Source organism: Corvus kubaryi, unplaced genomic scaffold (assembly GCF_017639235.1).
Source record: "Corvus kubaryi isolate FWS band 111438036 unplaced genomic scaffold, C.kubaryi_AGA036_p1.0 71, whole genome shotgun sequence".
Lineage (NCBI taxonomy): Eukaryota > Metazoa > Chordata > Aves > Passeriformes > Corvidae > Corvus > Corvus kubaryi.
The window spans coordinates 17799230-17814772 of NW_024582059.1; the positions used below are offsets into that span (position 1 = coordinate 17799230).

A 15543-nucleotide genomic window follows, 5' to 3' on the forward strand; every position below is an offset into this window, starting at 1 on the left:
ATACCTAACACCCCATTCAGTGACAAAAAAGAGGCAGGTTCCATCTCTGCCGGGTACATGCGAGCTGGAATGGTTTATTACATAAGCTGGAGTCTCGCCTCGGCAATGTGTGCTGCTGTGTGATGCTGCTGCTCATGCATAAGTGGCTGCACTCACCCGCTCGTCGCTTTTGTCACTGCAAATTGTTGTGTGATCAAGAGGGATCAAAGCGCACCCTCTAGAGGCTAAACAAAACCCCCGGCCCCGCGCACGGCGCCCGCTCCCTGCCCACACCCGGGGGCTCTCTCTGCCCCAAGTCACCTCTTGCAAACGAAATGACCACAGTCAGTCATGAGAGGGTATTAAAAATACCAGCTTTGCCTTGGTTTCTCGATGTAAAATGCTAGAAGGGAAGGAGTGCTCCTTTGCAAGTGCACCCTGCATAGCATTGCTGTCCAGGGCTGTAGGGGCGTGGAAATTAAATGAAGAATGAGATATATTTTTTTAGCCCGGCCTACAGTAAGAGTCATGCCTTGCTCAGGCTGGACCTCCATCATGAAGCTCATCATGACTTCGAAGGAACATAAAGGAAGCAAAGTGCAGTCAAAAGACACGCTCCCACAGTTTCATGGAAAAGGGTGTATGTACTAAATTCAATAATCAGAGAATCACACAATGGTTTGGGTTGGAAGAGACCTTTAAAGGTCATCCAGTCCAACAAGCAGGGACTTCTTCAACCAGATCAAGTTGCTCAGGGGCCCATGCAACCTGACTGTGGATGTTTCCAGGGATGGGGCATCCACCACCTCTCTGGGCAACCTGTCCTAGAGTTTCATCAGTTTTATTATAAAAACCTTCTTATTTATATCCAGTCTAAATCTATGCTATTTCCATTTAAAACCATTGCCACTCATCCTATCACAACAGGCCCTGCTAAACAGTTTGTCCCCACCTTTCTTAGAGGTTCCCTTCATGTGCTGAAAGACTGCAACGAGGTTTCCTCAGAGGCTTGTCTTTTCAAGGCTGAACAACCCCAGTTCTCTCAGCTCTTCCTCATGAGAAGTGCTCCAGCCCTCTGACCATGTTTGTGACCCTCCTCTTGACTCACTCCAACATGTCCATATCTTCCCTGTGTTGAGGATCCCAGAGCAGAAAGCAGTAATCTGTATTTCTTACTGGAAGTCAATTTCTTAGTATAGAATATTTCCAATTAAATGATGGAGAGCCACTGCTGAATGGAAATTAACAGTTCTGTGTCATTTAAGTAAGACAATTCTACTTGCAAAGGCTCATGCTCGTGGACCTTTTTCCTCAGCTTACATTGAAATTATTGCTTCTTTTCTCATATTTCACATCCTAATTAAATAAAGCACCTGTGTGAAAGAATACCAATTTCATTTAATTAGGGGCAAGAACAGTATTAAGCTATTTTTCCTATATAAATTACTTCAAGAGTTGACCTAAAAGCACCAAAATTCCCCTCGGAACAATACTGTCATGTTAAATCTCCTACACTTTGCTCTCCAACACAGAACTCTGTTCATTAAGAAACAATTTTCTATTAAAGATCTTACTTTTCATAACAAATAATAAAAACCATGATTTTTCAAAAGCATACCATGGATTGATTGTTAGTACATGTTAAACTGTTTCATTATTTTTTCTGTTCATCAAGACAGATCAAATTTTTAGGCAAACATTTGCAATTGCTCATGCATATACTTGCATTGATGTAAACAAGACTGAGCTTGTGTCAGGAATTCGTGTGTAAATGCCGTTAAATGATAACAGCAATTATGCCCCTAGTGAGCATAATAAAGCCGTGAAATCCTGAATACCTTAAGGTTAAATTGAAAAGAAACTCCCATTTACAGAGGGATTGCTGTTGGAGGTTCAGAAACCTTCTCAGTTTCCTTGCAGTGACATGCAATACACAAAAAATTACCATTAGTGGCTGTAGTTTCAGTTAAAACTGATTTAAGGAATGTGCTTTGTAGTTTCAAGTATTTCTTCTTACAGCGCTGCTCATATGACAGGAAAACGAGGATAAAGAGTGACTTTGCAACAGGGGAGTGTTGCTCACTTCTGTCTCACACTGTGCCAACACAGAGAAGCACATACTGGAGCTACATCATGTGGAGATGCAGTGTGTATATGTATTTCATGCAGTCAGGAGGCACAGGGTAGAACACTCCACCACAATCAGCCAGTGGAGACAACTTCGGAATAAGGAAAGATCTATGAAGAGCTAGGATTAATTAAAAAAAAAATTGAATTTACTGGGCAGTGTGTCTGTGAATAATCCCTTTTTAAATCAAAACTATTATTTAAAGTATTAAATAAAAAACAAAGTTTCAGCTAACTCCTGCAGCAACCAAATTTCACCCTCAGACATGACAGAATCACAATTAAAACAACACTGATGGAGGAAAATTTTTTCATCTGTTTCCAGGAAAATGAGGTAAGAGTTGCTGTAAGAGCACAATCCTTCAGTCTCCTAAGTAATGATTACTTCAAAAGCCCTTAAGCCCTTGCTTTATCCACGGAAACTGAGATTCTCAGGCACATAGGAAACCTCAGTCTAGTAAAATGAAATGCAACAGCCTCCTTAATATCTAGACCACAAAGTTCTGTGTACACAGAAATCACCAGGTCAGGGGAAAAGAAGTTTTCCCCGTAACTGAGACTGTTTATGTCAGACATGAGCAAGTCCCACACACGCATCCTCAGAGACAAATACTTGAAAATGTTTACAGATAGAGAGGCACTAGAGACTCAATGGTTATGAAAACTTGAACAAGAAGCTCAAGTTTATGGAAATCAATAATGGAGAACATATTTCATTTTAAGTCTGACAATTTTCTTCCTTTTTTCCATTAAGAACACACGTCCCCAAACACAATATAAAAACCAAACCAGTGTGTGCCTCTACAGTGCACAGTGTATGTGTAAGTAGGGGAGAGAAACATCCTTTTTCTCCAGAAAAGCTCCATTAATCAGTCTGGAGATTTCACAGCACAGTGAGACAACTGAAATTGGTAGAAGAAAATCAAACACACCTCTATTTCACATGGAGTGAAAGAATGTATGGAAGATCAGCTTGCTGCCTGGCTATAGGTATTTCCACAGGATACACTTTCTGTTCAGCTATGATGAAGTCATTTTTCTGAAGCAGAGCCTCCTTCAGCAGAATGTTTGCTGGATGCAATTTGAGTGGGTTTTATTGATCATTTGATCTAGTTGAAGATTGATGCTTTTGGTACTCTCTTCCCTTAGTTATAACCTCTGCAGAAGACAAACACAGCCTCAGATTTTCTTTTCCATGAATGAGTCCTAAGCAAACAAGAGCCTTGCCAGCTTCTAACTTAGGTAGAAGCGTCTCTGTAGGAAACTTTTACTAATGAAGGCAGCTATTGTTAGATCTTAGTTGCGATAGAAAAAAGAGGGACATTTAGAAAAGAATTTGAGTTGAGAAACTGGAGCAAGGGAACTACAGCAGATAGTTTTAAAAGAGATTCTAAGATGAGAAAAAACCCTAAGCCCTTAATTCAGTTGTTATGGAATGGGAAAAAAAAAAGAATTAATGAAAAGGGAATAAATGCATTTGACAAGGGCTCAAAAGGTGAGCTATCTGACTTATAAATATTTTGATTTCTCATTGCAGAAGACTGGCAAAACAGGACTCAGTACAGCTTTATGAGAGTGCAGAGTTGTGAAAGCACACACTAGTACTGTAATTTCATTCTTTGGGGATATAGATTCAAGTAGTGAACTCTGAACCTAGAGAAAAATCAGTCTGGTTTTTGAAGTATCAAAATATCCAGTGTAGAATGGATAAAGAGTCTGTTCAATTCTCCTATTTGTGTTTGTAGAAAGAACATCCTCAATCACAAATAAGGATCTAAAAGTATTTTATTTAAGTTCAGTTGCATCCCTAGGAAGAGATGAAGTATGAGTGGATTAATCTGGTAAAATGAATTGAGAAATCTAGCTGCTTTCCTGCTTCAGAAACTTATGTAAGGGAAAGAGTCCTGAATTATGTAAGAGACTTTGAATAACAAAGCTTCACAGCACTTAGGGAGACCATTTAAGAATATGTAGCAACCCTTCCCCCTGCATTGGTTTTTCTTGGGGGTGAAGCCCTTGTTCTGCCTGCCCTTTTGGAGTGGATATCAACCTACCGTGCTCAGCTGAGTGATATGGACTAGTCCTACTGGGCAGTGTAACTGCAAAATAAACAAGGAAACAGCAGCCTTGCATTTGCTCTCTACCTCCTTCCATCAGTCGTGCTCATAAGGAAGAGCTACATTCCATCATATATAATTTATACTTAGACTAAGTAATCTTTATAACCATCCTCTTCAGAAATCACTAGAACATTTTCTTCTAAATACCAGTATGTGCCAGATAATTCCTGTCTCTTCCATTTACTGCAAAGAGGGAAGGGATGAATTTGAAGAATACAGAGTTTCAATTACAGACAACTTCCCATTTTTTTTCTTTTCTCTGCATAATTTTACCCTTTAGAACAGACTGCTGGTGGATGATGTGGAAAATCAATTGCCAGCTTTTTCTAAGAACAGACAAGACAAACTTCTCTCGGAAATTACATAAATACTTTGTATTGTTGCTCCTATATACGGGCTGGAGAAGATGACTTCCTAGAGTCCTTTCCATTACTATTTTTCGATGATCCTATGCTTATTGTCCTGGCTCATTAAATTCCACAGTTCTGGAAAAGACTGGAGATGATGCTGCCAAGGTGATTTGGGCGTCTTCAAATTAACCCCACAGGCTTTGGCACTGAGAAACACAAAGACTGCCAACTGCTCTCGACTTTTTCCCTAGCCTGCCTCTGATCCTTCTAACTGGCATCTATTCAAAGTAAGACTGAACTTGTACACTTCTGTGTTGAAAGGAATCAAAGTCCCAGAGATTACCAGAGTGTCCCAGAGACAAATATTAGAACCAGATTATTTTAAATAGCAGATTATATGGGAACTAAAAGTAGGTTTGATTGTTCTATCCAAGTATCCCTACGTAAAGAAAACCTCTGCTTCCATGTCTTATCGTATTCAACTCCGATGTCTGAGGCACTTGCATCTTCACAAGTGGTGAATATCCCAAATCTCTCCATCAGAAAACAATTATTTCCCCTTTACAGATTGTATTGAAGACAAATCTCTTTCTAACAGTGCCATTAACACATATCAAAAGAAGCCCAGGGAGTATACCCAAAGAAGGCAACTGAGAGGTGCTTTACAATACTGGGAAGCAAATTAGATGAGTTAACATTGACGATAATTTAACTAATAAGCTAAAAATATTACAGTACAACTGGAAAGAAGCAACAGAGTAGCAGTTTGTTGTTATTTGGCTTAAAATTTCAGAAGACGCAAAACATTTGCTGTTGCGTCAGCCTTACTGATGCCACTCAGCTTTCAGTGTTCTTACTCAGATATAGACAGGCTGTTAAATGGTGAGAGCCACAAATAGTAGGTTAAGTTATTCCACATACATAAAGTCTGACTCGAGGGTTCAAGGCTCAGCCTGGCAAGCTAACAGCATGTTCTACAATTATGCAGATAAGAAGCACTTGAGCAAACAGCATTTGAAGAAATGCCATGCTGAAAATGCCACAACATCACTACGACACTGAACAGCATCAATAGTGATGGTTGCCTCTTTCTGCAAATATCAGATGTCACAGCATTCAATTTATCTGCATCCAAAAAATGTTTTCAAACTTGCACTGTAAGGAATCTTAGTTCCTGAATTGATACTCAATTCTCCCTGGAATTGAAAGGGATGGAGGGATGTCTTGTATTGGAACCTTCTTCTAGCACTTCCAAAAGACTGACACTGATGTCTTCAGTCCAGTCAAGGAGGGGAGTAACAGTGTCCTGCTGTTTTGGTCCTGTGGTGACAAAATTGATATGAAGAAAGAATTACACTGCAATTTGCACAGTATTACTTTATGCTGCAGCGCGTGCATGGTATTACCAATTCCAGATGGCTCAGGGAACAAGGGATTTAATTTGAAAGAGAAATGTTGCAAGAATCTAAACACAGAACTTGAATACAAGGTTCTAATGACTGAAATGTAAGGCCTAGATCTACTGCACAAGGTACTATTATAGACCACATAGTAAATTTTAAGGTGATGTCTAAAAATCATAGGAAGACCTAAATGAAATTTAAAAATAGCCTGAGTAAATGTAGCCTACAAAACTAAAAATAAATAAAAATCAAGAAGCTGTAAATACGAGATGTATTGTATGCACATAATGATGTGTGTATTTATATATTTTATGGGTATAACTGAAGAACAGAGTTCAAAATGCCCTTGAAAATCTCTACACCCCGGTGCAAATCCTCTAGATCTCTTATTCAAATGAGGAAATAAAACCCACTCCGAAAATAAACTCTTATTGTCACTTCAATACAAGGTTAAAATGGATCCATTGCTGACTTCATCCATTTGCCAGTTGTTGACAGCTGTCAATACAGAGATTTGATTTCTTTATCCAAGCAACAAACATTACATTCGTATCTTCAGAGAAAGATCTTGACTGTGAGCTGCAGTTTCACTGCCCCAACTCAATTACTGCATTCTTGAACTGCAATGTATTCATTTGTGGGCAGTGGGGCAGCCAGTGGGAGGGTATTGATTGGAGTATAATGTCATGTGTAGCAGCGAGAGTAAGATGAAAAGTGTTTTCTGCTTAATGGGTTGGTATTAAGTAGGTGGGAATGGCTTCTAATTAGCCAACAATTGCTGTGTTTCTCAGTTTCCCTCCCTTCCCTCCTCCTGTCGGTCACCAGCTGCCAATCTCTCTCTCCTTTTCCTTTTTTGTGTGGAGTTCATTGCTCACTGCAGTGAAAGCCTTTGTTTAAAAAAGAGGGCTCCCAGGGTCTCATCTGCCAGGGTACAGCTTGCTGCCTGCGATGAGTAGCAACTGTCAGTTTATTTTATCTCAACCTTTTCATCATTCTGCTGAAACTGGTCGAGTGAAACCACCTGAGAGACCTGAGGATTCAGTACCTACAAGTCATTAGCCAGGACTGCTCAGTCTCTCCCCACACAGCAAGTCAACTGAACACTGCTTAAAATATAGTCCACTTTAACCTCATATTTTCCTACGGACGTATTAGGACTCCTCCTGCATCTTCCACATTTTAGTTGCATGATCATTCCTTAAATATACTACAACTATGATTAGTGAGAAATATATTTTCCCAGCAAATATATTCTTTAGAAATACAAAATATAACACAGTAAAATCTAGTTAATAGAATAGCCTCAGTCTGAACCTCCCCCTTATCTAGGTTATGTTCTCCAGCACAAATACCATAACTAGCAACTCCCCCAATTATTTGAACCTCTGCTTGCCTTGAAGTTTTTGATAGTGCAGTTCAAAGGGACAAAATCTACTTATAGATACAGTTGTGGCACCCTCCTCAAATCAGTAAGATTTTGTGGGCATAAAAAAAAGCAGTTTCTGGTCCACAACTTTTAACATATATGCAACATTCTCCTCTCTTTGCCATGCAGTTTCTCTCTCTGTTGGTACACACACATATATGTTCATGTACTCCACATGCACACCCACCTTCCAAATGGCTAATGGAGTTGCAGTACAATCATTAAAAACTTATCAAAGTATGTGAGAGAAAGAAATATTTGATTTTGAACGAAAATAAAATGAAATGTATCTAAATCAAATTCCATGTCATTAGCCCAAGCTATCTTTTTCTGGTAACCACAGCTAACTTGTTGCAGTCATTACTAACAGTTTTAATACAGCAACTGAAGTATTGCTTTCCCTGTACAAACAGTGAGCCTTTTCAAGATCTATAAGAGATGACAAGAACAGAAATCCAGTTATCCTTCAATATATCCGCTGATTTCTTAATGCTTGAAATCGTTAATGTTTCATCTCAATTCTCTTCTTACTGCAGCATAAGTGTGCATACTTGTATGAATATCAACAAAATGAAATATAATTTGATTTCATACTATTCTCAGAACTGAGCTAAAGGTACTAGTAAGGACGAGCTCACTCTTGGAGAATTACACATTTCAAGACGCTGTTTGGCAGATTTAAAGATTCTTGAGTCAAAGAACTGGGCTCCATAGCACCCTGAAGCGACATTTTCCACCAAGACCCTGACGTGTGAGGTAAACGGAGGGCTGCAAGTGCTGCACCCAGGATAAGAAGCAGTGGACACTGTGCAGCACACGTCCCTCTCCCCTCCTGGTTCGTACCAACTGGTTTTCCTTGACACCTCTAGTATGAAGTTCCCATTCCTCAAATTCTTTGGGTACACAACATAAGCTGAGCAAGATTACTCTAGAGCACAGGTATCCTCCATTTTTCAGCTTCAGTTTTCTATCAGCAATGAGTTAAATGCACAGTGCTAACAGATGCCCGGTTGGGATGCACAGACACAGTCAGACAGCTCCGTGCCTCCCTTCATGTGACCTATAAATACCAGACAGTGTTAAATCCACCTTCACAAGAAAGACGGGAGTTGAGTGTCGGCTTTCACAGGCATTGTCATTAGCAGATGAATAAACATAAGGTTTACTTACAAGGGGTGTTGGGCACTTGCAGTTCCCATTTCAAAAACTGCTGTGGAAGATTAATTCCCCACAGGAGCTGACACCAGCTACACTTTGTTTGACTAATATCCATAGCAGCTCCACATGCCAAAAATTAAAAAATAAGCCAGAATTTTAAGGAAAAGAAACTGTATTAAACCACTGTAGCAAACATGGAAAAAATATGAAAAAAAACTTGAATAAGAACAATTTCAAATCACCCTCTCCATATCAATTACTCTGTTGGATACTTACTGATGCCAATATTGTAGGATAGTAGCTTCATGTTCAAAATGATGTACTTGTATTACACATGATGAAAAATACTGTATAATTACTTGGCTCTGTGGCAAGACTTGTATGAGGCCTTCCATGGGAATATTCTGTATTATAGATAATATTGAATGCTTAACTGAGTGAGTAGAAACAAGTAGATGAGCCTGGAGGCATGGTCATCTACTTAAGCATGCATTTGGATCTTCAAGTTAATTAATCACCCAGCTGTGTACTTAAACTTAGTCAATCCATTCCCACTTAGGTGACTAAGATCTATCCAAAGGCCATTTTGATACTTCACAATTTTCTATTAACCAACTTGTCAGGATACTCAATAGGAAGTGTGATTCTTTCCACTTCATTCTCTGATCACAGTGTAATAAAACCACAGAGCATGAAGAACAGTGTGAAAACAGTAGGAAAATAGAGAAAAAACTCTCAAAAATCTGCTATTGATTCTACTACAAGCACAAAAGATATACCTAAGAAGATATAAGTTGAGATGCAAGCTACTGGGGGGTATAGAGGTAACTGACTTACACTCCTTAAACATTGGCATAAACACGCATAAAATTGGAACTCAGAGTGAAGGTGCAGGGCCAAAAAAGGAGAAAGAATAATTTGCAATGTAAAAGTGAAGAACAGGCAAGAAAACACAAGAGAACAGACAGGGAATGAAGAGAAACAAAAAAATAATAAATGTTTCAGAAACAGTTCAAAAAATCACAAAATATCTCTGGTGATTACAGAAAAGAATAAAGAGAGGTGGATTTTTGGGCAAAAGAAATACGGTTTCATAAATACATAAAATTGTGGAAGTAACACTGCACTTTTCAAAACAGATTGGCTCATTCTAAATGGAAATCATTTAAATCTTGACTATCTTCATACCACAGAGTCTTAATAAAACCAGCAATTTGTAACTTAAACATAAGAGGAACATAAAAGGATGTATCTAGGCAGGGAAAAGGATCTCAGAAAAATATCTCTCAAAGATGCAGAAAAGAAAGCTGGCTTGGGAAACCCAGGAGAAAGAAGGTGTTTGATACGCTGCCTGTGACTCCTGAGATGACCTAAGGGTTCTGTTACAGAACATACACACTGAACACAGTTTCTATGTCTTGGCTTTGATTTCCTGTGTCCAGAGATTGTTGGGGAGCTTTGGGTAAGGAAGGGTTTGCAGCAGAGAGCTGTTTTCATGTTGGGCTGAGGTCTATACTGGTTGGCATACATGGCAGACAGCACCAATAAAAGATTCTTTTACAAAGTCTAAATGACAACAACCATCTCAGTATTAAACAAACCCACAAAAGCCTGATCTCTGGCTCTTTATGAGGATCCATTCTCCCTTCTGAGCATAAACCCACTAGATACACCTCTGCTCGTGTATGCAGCAAAGAAAAGGAAAGGATGGGCACATGTGGAGAGGCCCCAGGGCCGCTCCAAAAGTTTTCCAGCTGGCTGTTCCTACATTGGCCCTGCCACATGCCACAGGGGACTGCCAGAGCACAACTCCTGCGGGCTGTTTTGTTTTGTGACTCTTTTCATCAATGCTGCAGTCAAACCTAAAACTTATAGGCACCTCAAATCAAGGATTTCTCCAGAAGTGACCTAACATGGTGGGCAAGAGCTTCAATTTCTTTTGCACCATTCTATAAAATCAAGCAGGACTGAACTTCTGCCCTGAGAATAGCCACTTTTTAAACTGCAAAGGAACTCCATTTATGTAGAAGTACTGACAATGCAGTGCACAAAACTATGCTAGTTCAGTGCATAAAGCTACACTAAAGGGTCTGACAATATACTGCAATTTGAACATCACTTTCAGTTTTTTTTTTTCCACAGGAAAGAACAATTTGCCTTATTTAGGAAACCATTTTCTGCTGATCTAGGGAGCTTGTCCGAGAAAACACAGCTGGATGCCAACAATATTTAGCACAGGACGTGTCTAAAGGAAATGCGTGGCAAGATTTAGATGGTTCCATACAAAATACCAGATGGCAAGAAACCTAGATGAGATCCAAATTCTCCTGTGGGTAAAATGTTTTTATATAACTATTGATGACAAGAACACTCACAATCACAGTCAGGGTGATATTTTTTTGAACCTATAACACCACTTAGTCATAAAAGAACTGCCAACACTCAGCAGACTATGAAGAAACTTCAAACACATTAATCCATGGTTAAACATGAAAGTGTTCCATGAACCCTCCTCTCGAATATGGTACAGCAAATCCACACACCTGACCTAGATCTGATCCTGTCTAATGATTCCCAATTATTTAAGTCAGTATTTAAAAATAAACCACATTTAAAGCCCCCTGGATGTTGCATTAGTACCAAGCATGAGAACACTGAATATCAGCACTCCCATCTTCTCAAACAACTTCAGCCACCAACAGAAAACAGAACAAGCTACTGCACTCCTGGCAAAACTGACACAGATGTTTATAACGTGTTCTCAGGCTCTTCACTGAGAATCTGGTGCATCTGGCCACTGATCACAGTGTGCTGAAAAACCTCCCTGTCACCCTCAGTTCTTCTCTCCACACTTGATTCTTTCTGTAGTCCAAGAAATAATCACTCTCACTTACTAAAAATATCAGTCTATCTCTAAGCAGACTTAATACATACTTAAAAAAAAAGATCCCAACTAATAATAAATAACATAACATATATGAACCACATAAGCTGATTTTCAGAAACACACCTGTTCCATGCCATCCACATCTATACACAAGCATGGTCTATTTCAACCCTTAGTTAAGACCGCATCAAGACTTAGTTAAGAATATTTTAAGACTGTATCTAGCATTAACATAAAAAAAGACTGATATTTTTAAAAGCTAAAGGTGAGACAAGATAAAATTTAGCAAGTGATGAGTGCTAGGTGACGTGAAGAAAGAAGAGGCAGCACAAGTTTACCAAATTTTAAGAAAAAAAAAAAGACAGAATCACCTCTCAATTTTTTTTTCCTAATAATTTTCCTAAATAGATATATTTCAGCATTTTAAACCCTGGTCTTTTTCCAGAAGAGAGCAAAGAATTCTGTTTGAGAAACCCCATAAAAAGGTACAGAAGCCATCCTGTGAATTTCAGTAGGGGACTGAAGCATTTGAACTACTTTCAAAACAGGCTTATTAAAAAGTGAGCCTTGGAGTCTGTACTTGGTCACACACCTCCTTTACATAATTTAAAGTCATAGTTCTTATTTACCAGAGTGAAAAATAATGTGTATAATTATATACCCACTGTATATAATGAACAACAGTGTCTATAATTCCCTTACTTCATGTTTAGCTGCATTTTCTGAGAAACCCCAAAATCTGTCTCTAAAATCCTTTCAATTTCTCCCTATTTCCAGACTAGCACACAGTGCACAGAGTACTGAGAGGGAGGAGGTGACACTAGGAGTTTTCCTGGAATTAGTGTACTTTAGACAAAAGAGAGAGTAAAAAAAAAGCAGTTTATCACATTATGAAGCAGCCTGTTCTGCTGTTGGACACCATTACCAAAACGGCCCATAAATTACACCTCTCTGCTAAGTTACAGCAGAGAAATGTTAACTGAATTTGTTTAGCATAATCTTTGATCTCATATCTCACTTCTGACTCTCCCATCCTTTAGGGATAATCCTTTTATTAATGAATGACAAAGTTACACACAAGTTCAAGCTAAAACATACCTGGTAAGATTGCTGTTTTACAAAACATTAGCAATTTTGTGCTGGCCACAGCTTTTACAGGAAAAGGACTATAAAACATCTTAAAGAGCTTTCAAAAATGTGACTCAGTAGGATGAAAATGTAATTTTTTGAACAACACAAAAAGGACAGAGTCACACTGTGGAAAGTACCATTCCTTACATCCATGAGAGGAGGCTGGAGAAAGAATATTGAGGGACTACATACTTGGGAGTAAGAACAAAAGCTCATTGGATTGTATTTTCCAAGCTATAGGTTTAGCTGGAAAAACTGGAAAGTGCATGGATTTTAAATTATATTGAAGGCTTCTCAGGTGTGGAATGCTAGAAATAGTCCTGATCATGCTGAAGTTGATGGGACCAGATAATTTCATTGATCATAAGACTTCACAATTGATGACAATATGCAGTATTTAAAGGTATCATAAAAAACTCCAACAAAATAAACACAGGAAACCTATGGTAAAATGCGTCAATTTTGTCAAGTTCTCCAAATTCAAGAAAAGTAAACCTAAATTGTGGTCACACTAGTATGTAGCGCATACTATTTCTCAAGAAAACAACTGAAGACTTTGTAGGATGAGGAAAACATTGTCTTTTAAGTCTACTCTTAAAACTGTTCAGATGATTTCAAGCATTCAAGGGCTCTTGCTGAGGCACAGCCCTGCCAGACACAAAAACCTGGACTGAGAGTTGCCAGACTCACAGAAAACAATTTCTGGTCAGCATTTCATGTCATCAACATGCAAAATCTGATTCAAAAATTTCCTGCCTTCAGCGCCTTTAATTATTCTTTTTTCCTCTAGAAGGCAGCAAGTCAGGTGATTATTTATTGAAAGACCTGTGAAATGTTTTCTCATCAGACAGTGTTAGGCTGTGGGCTCCTTTTTAGGATTTTATGTGGAGTCACAATCCTTTGCCTACTGATTCTGCTGATAATGTTTTTTATACATTTTACTAAACATAAAAAGAACAATAAAAACATATTTGTTGTTGCAGTGGCATCTCACTATGATATAAATAACTCTCTTGTAAGTGAAGTCAGGTGACTGAGTCAAAGGCAGCAGATAGAAACACATTCTCCTTTGCATTTTTAAACATTGTTTTCTGACAATCCCATCCCTTTTATCCATGACAACTCTGGTCAAAACGTCTATTTTATTAATAAATGTTGAGGTAAATTGAGTAATTAATGGTTCTTCCTGCCCGGTTATTGAAATGATTGATTCAGAAAATAAGTCTTGGTTGAAAGACATAAGGTAATATGGCAGTACTTGAATTTAAATGTAATTGTTTCCCCACTAGCTTAAGTATTTCTTTTGCCTAAGACTACAGAAACTACTCTTATTTTTTTGACACAGAAAAATTTTTCAGTCAGAACAGTTATAAATAAAAACTTACTACCTTTCTTCTCCCTTCCATTAAATTTCCCTGTGGATTAAGAACTACCATTGTATCTTGTCTTTCTCTGTTCTATCCTCAAAAAGACTGAGAAAAATCTAGTAGATTATCAACACTGAGCTGTTTGAAAGAGCTAGAAATACTGCTCTATTATCACAGCAGGAATTTCCTAAGTGATGAGTTCATCATAGGATGCACAGACATTCTACTGGAAGGTAGAAAAAAGGCTGTACCTGAAACTCAAAGCCAGCAAATCCTAATCTTGAACTGGTGCCACGTCATGTTTTGCCAGACAAAGATATTAAAAATGTAATGCCAGTACTAACGAGAGATTTGGCACACGAAACATGAGGAATGTTACAGATTGTGTTGACAGTGTGACACTATGTTTTCCTGGATGTAATCTGGGTATCATGAGAGTAAGCTTGGAGCACTAATGAGAAGAATGATATTGAACTGGAAGAGCTGCTAAATATGCAGTAGCCACAGGGTTCCTGGAGTGAACTGGAACTGAAATGAAAACTGCAATACTGGAAGCAACAGAGGGTAAACTAGGCAGAAATACAGAAGGAAGAGAATCTCAGCAGGCAAAACTTGTTTGTGGTACCACGCTTGCCAGGACATAAAGGGCTTTTCTAATCATAGTCTGTTTATCCCTGAAGTACAGTTAAAGAGGAGCAGGAATCTCGAGCTTAAAGGGGCACATATAATTTCAGGATATAAATGAGTTTCACAACTGACTGGAAAAAGCGATATATAACAGAAAACCCCTTAAGGTGCAAGAGCTCAAATTCATATTGGAGATACAAAGTTCATTCCATGTCTTTGAGGTTCCTGTGGTTTTTTTGCTGTTGCCATTGTTGATTTTTGTTTGCCTCCTATTTGTATCAGCTACAGATATAAACAGATATAAAATTCTTTATGGATTCTTTTTTTGACCATCTCTGTTGGAATTCTCGGCATTTGCACTACAGGTCTAGACAGGAGACATGCATCCAAATAACTCGGACAGTCAACAAAATCTCTTAGTGTGCTAAATGTTCACTTATTGAGACACAAATCACAAATACAGCCATTGAAAAAGTGCTACCATCACTAGAACTTTCAACAGAATGCTATCTAATTTATCTCTTCAGCCTGCAAATGAATGCCCGTGTTCCATAACTCTCAGTAGCTCCAGTGTTGCCTCTTGTATCCTGACTCCTGTTAAATTGCTAATATCTTCAATTGCCACTTATTTTATATACAAAATTCACCACTGAAGTTTTACTTAATTTTCCACTTCTATGAAAGGGTGAGATACACAAGAAAACAGCAGCCAGGCAGTTCTTTGTCTTTGGGAGTAGGATTACTGAGGGAATAACATGGTAACAGAAGCTCCATATTGTGACCGCCCCAGCTCTCGTTTATTTCCACTGTACTCCAGATTCACACTCTTCACAGGAATGCAGAGGAGGAAGTTTTAAGGTAGAGTAGACTTATACCTCCCCCTTCCTCAGTACAATGCAGTTTACTACTCTCAGTACTTGGAGATAATGCATAATTCAGTTTGTCTTGTATCAATGTATTGTACAAGG

The 15543-nt window shown here is 38.6% G+C and overlaps 1 protein-coding gene across 2 annotated transcripts in view; it reads right to left on the reverse strand.

Moving 5' to 3' along the window:
- TTC29 (tetratricopeptide repeat domain 29) overlaps positions 1-15543 on the reverse strand; it is a 117654-nt gene that overhangs the window by 28857 nt on the left and 73254 nt on the right. The window lies entirely within an intron of this gene.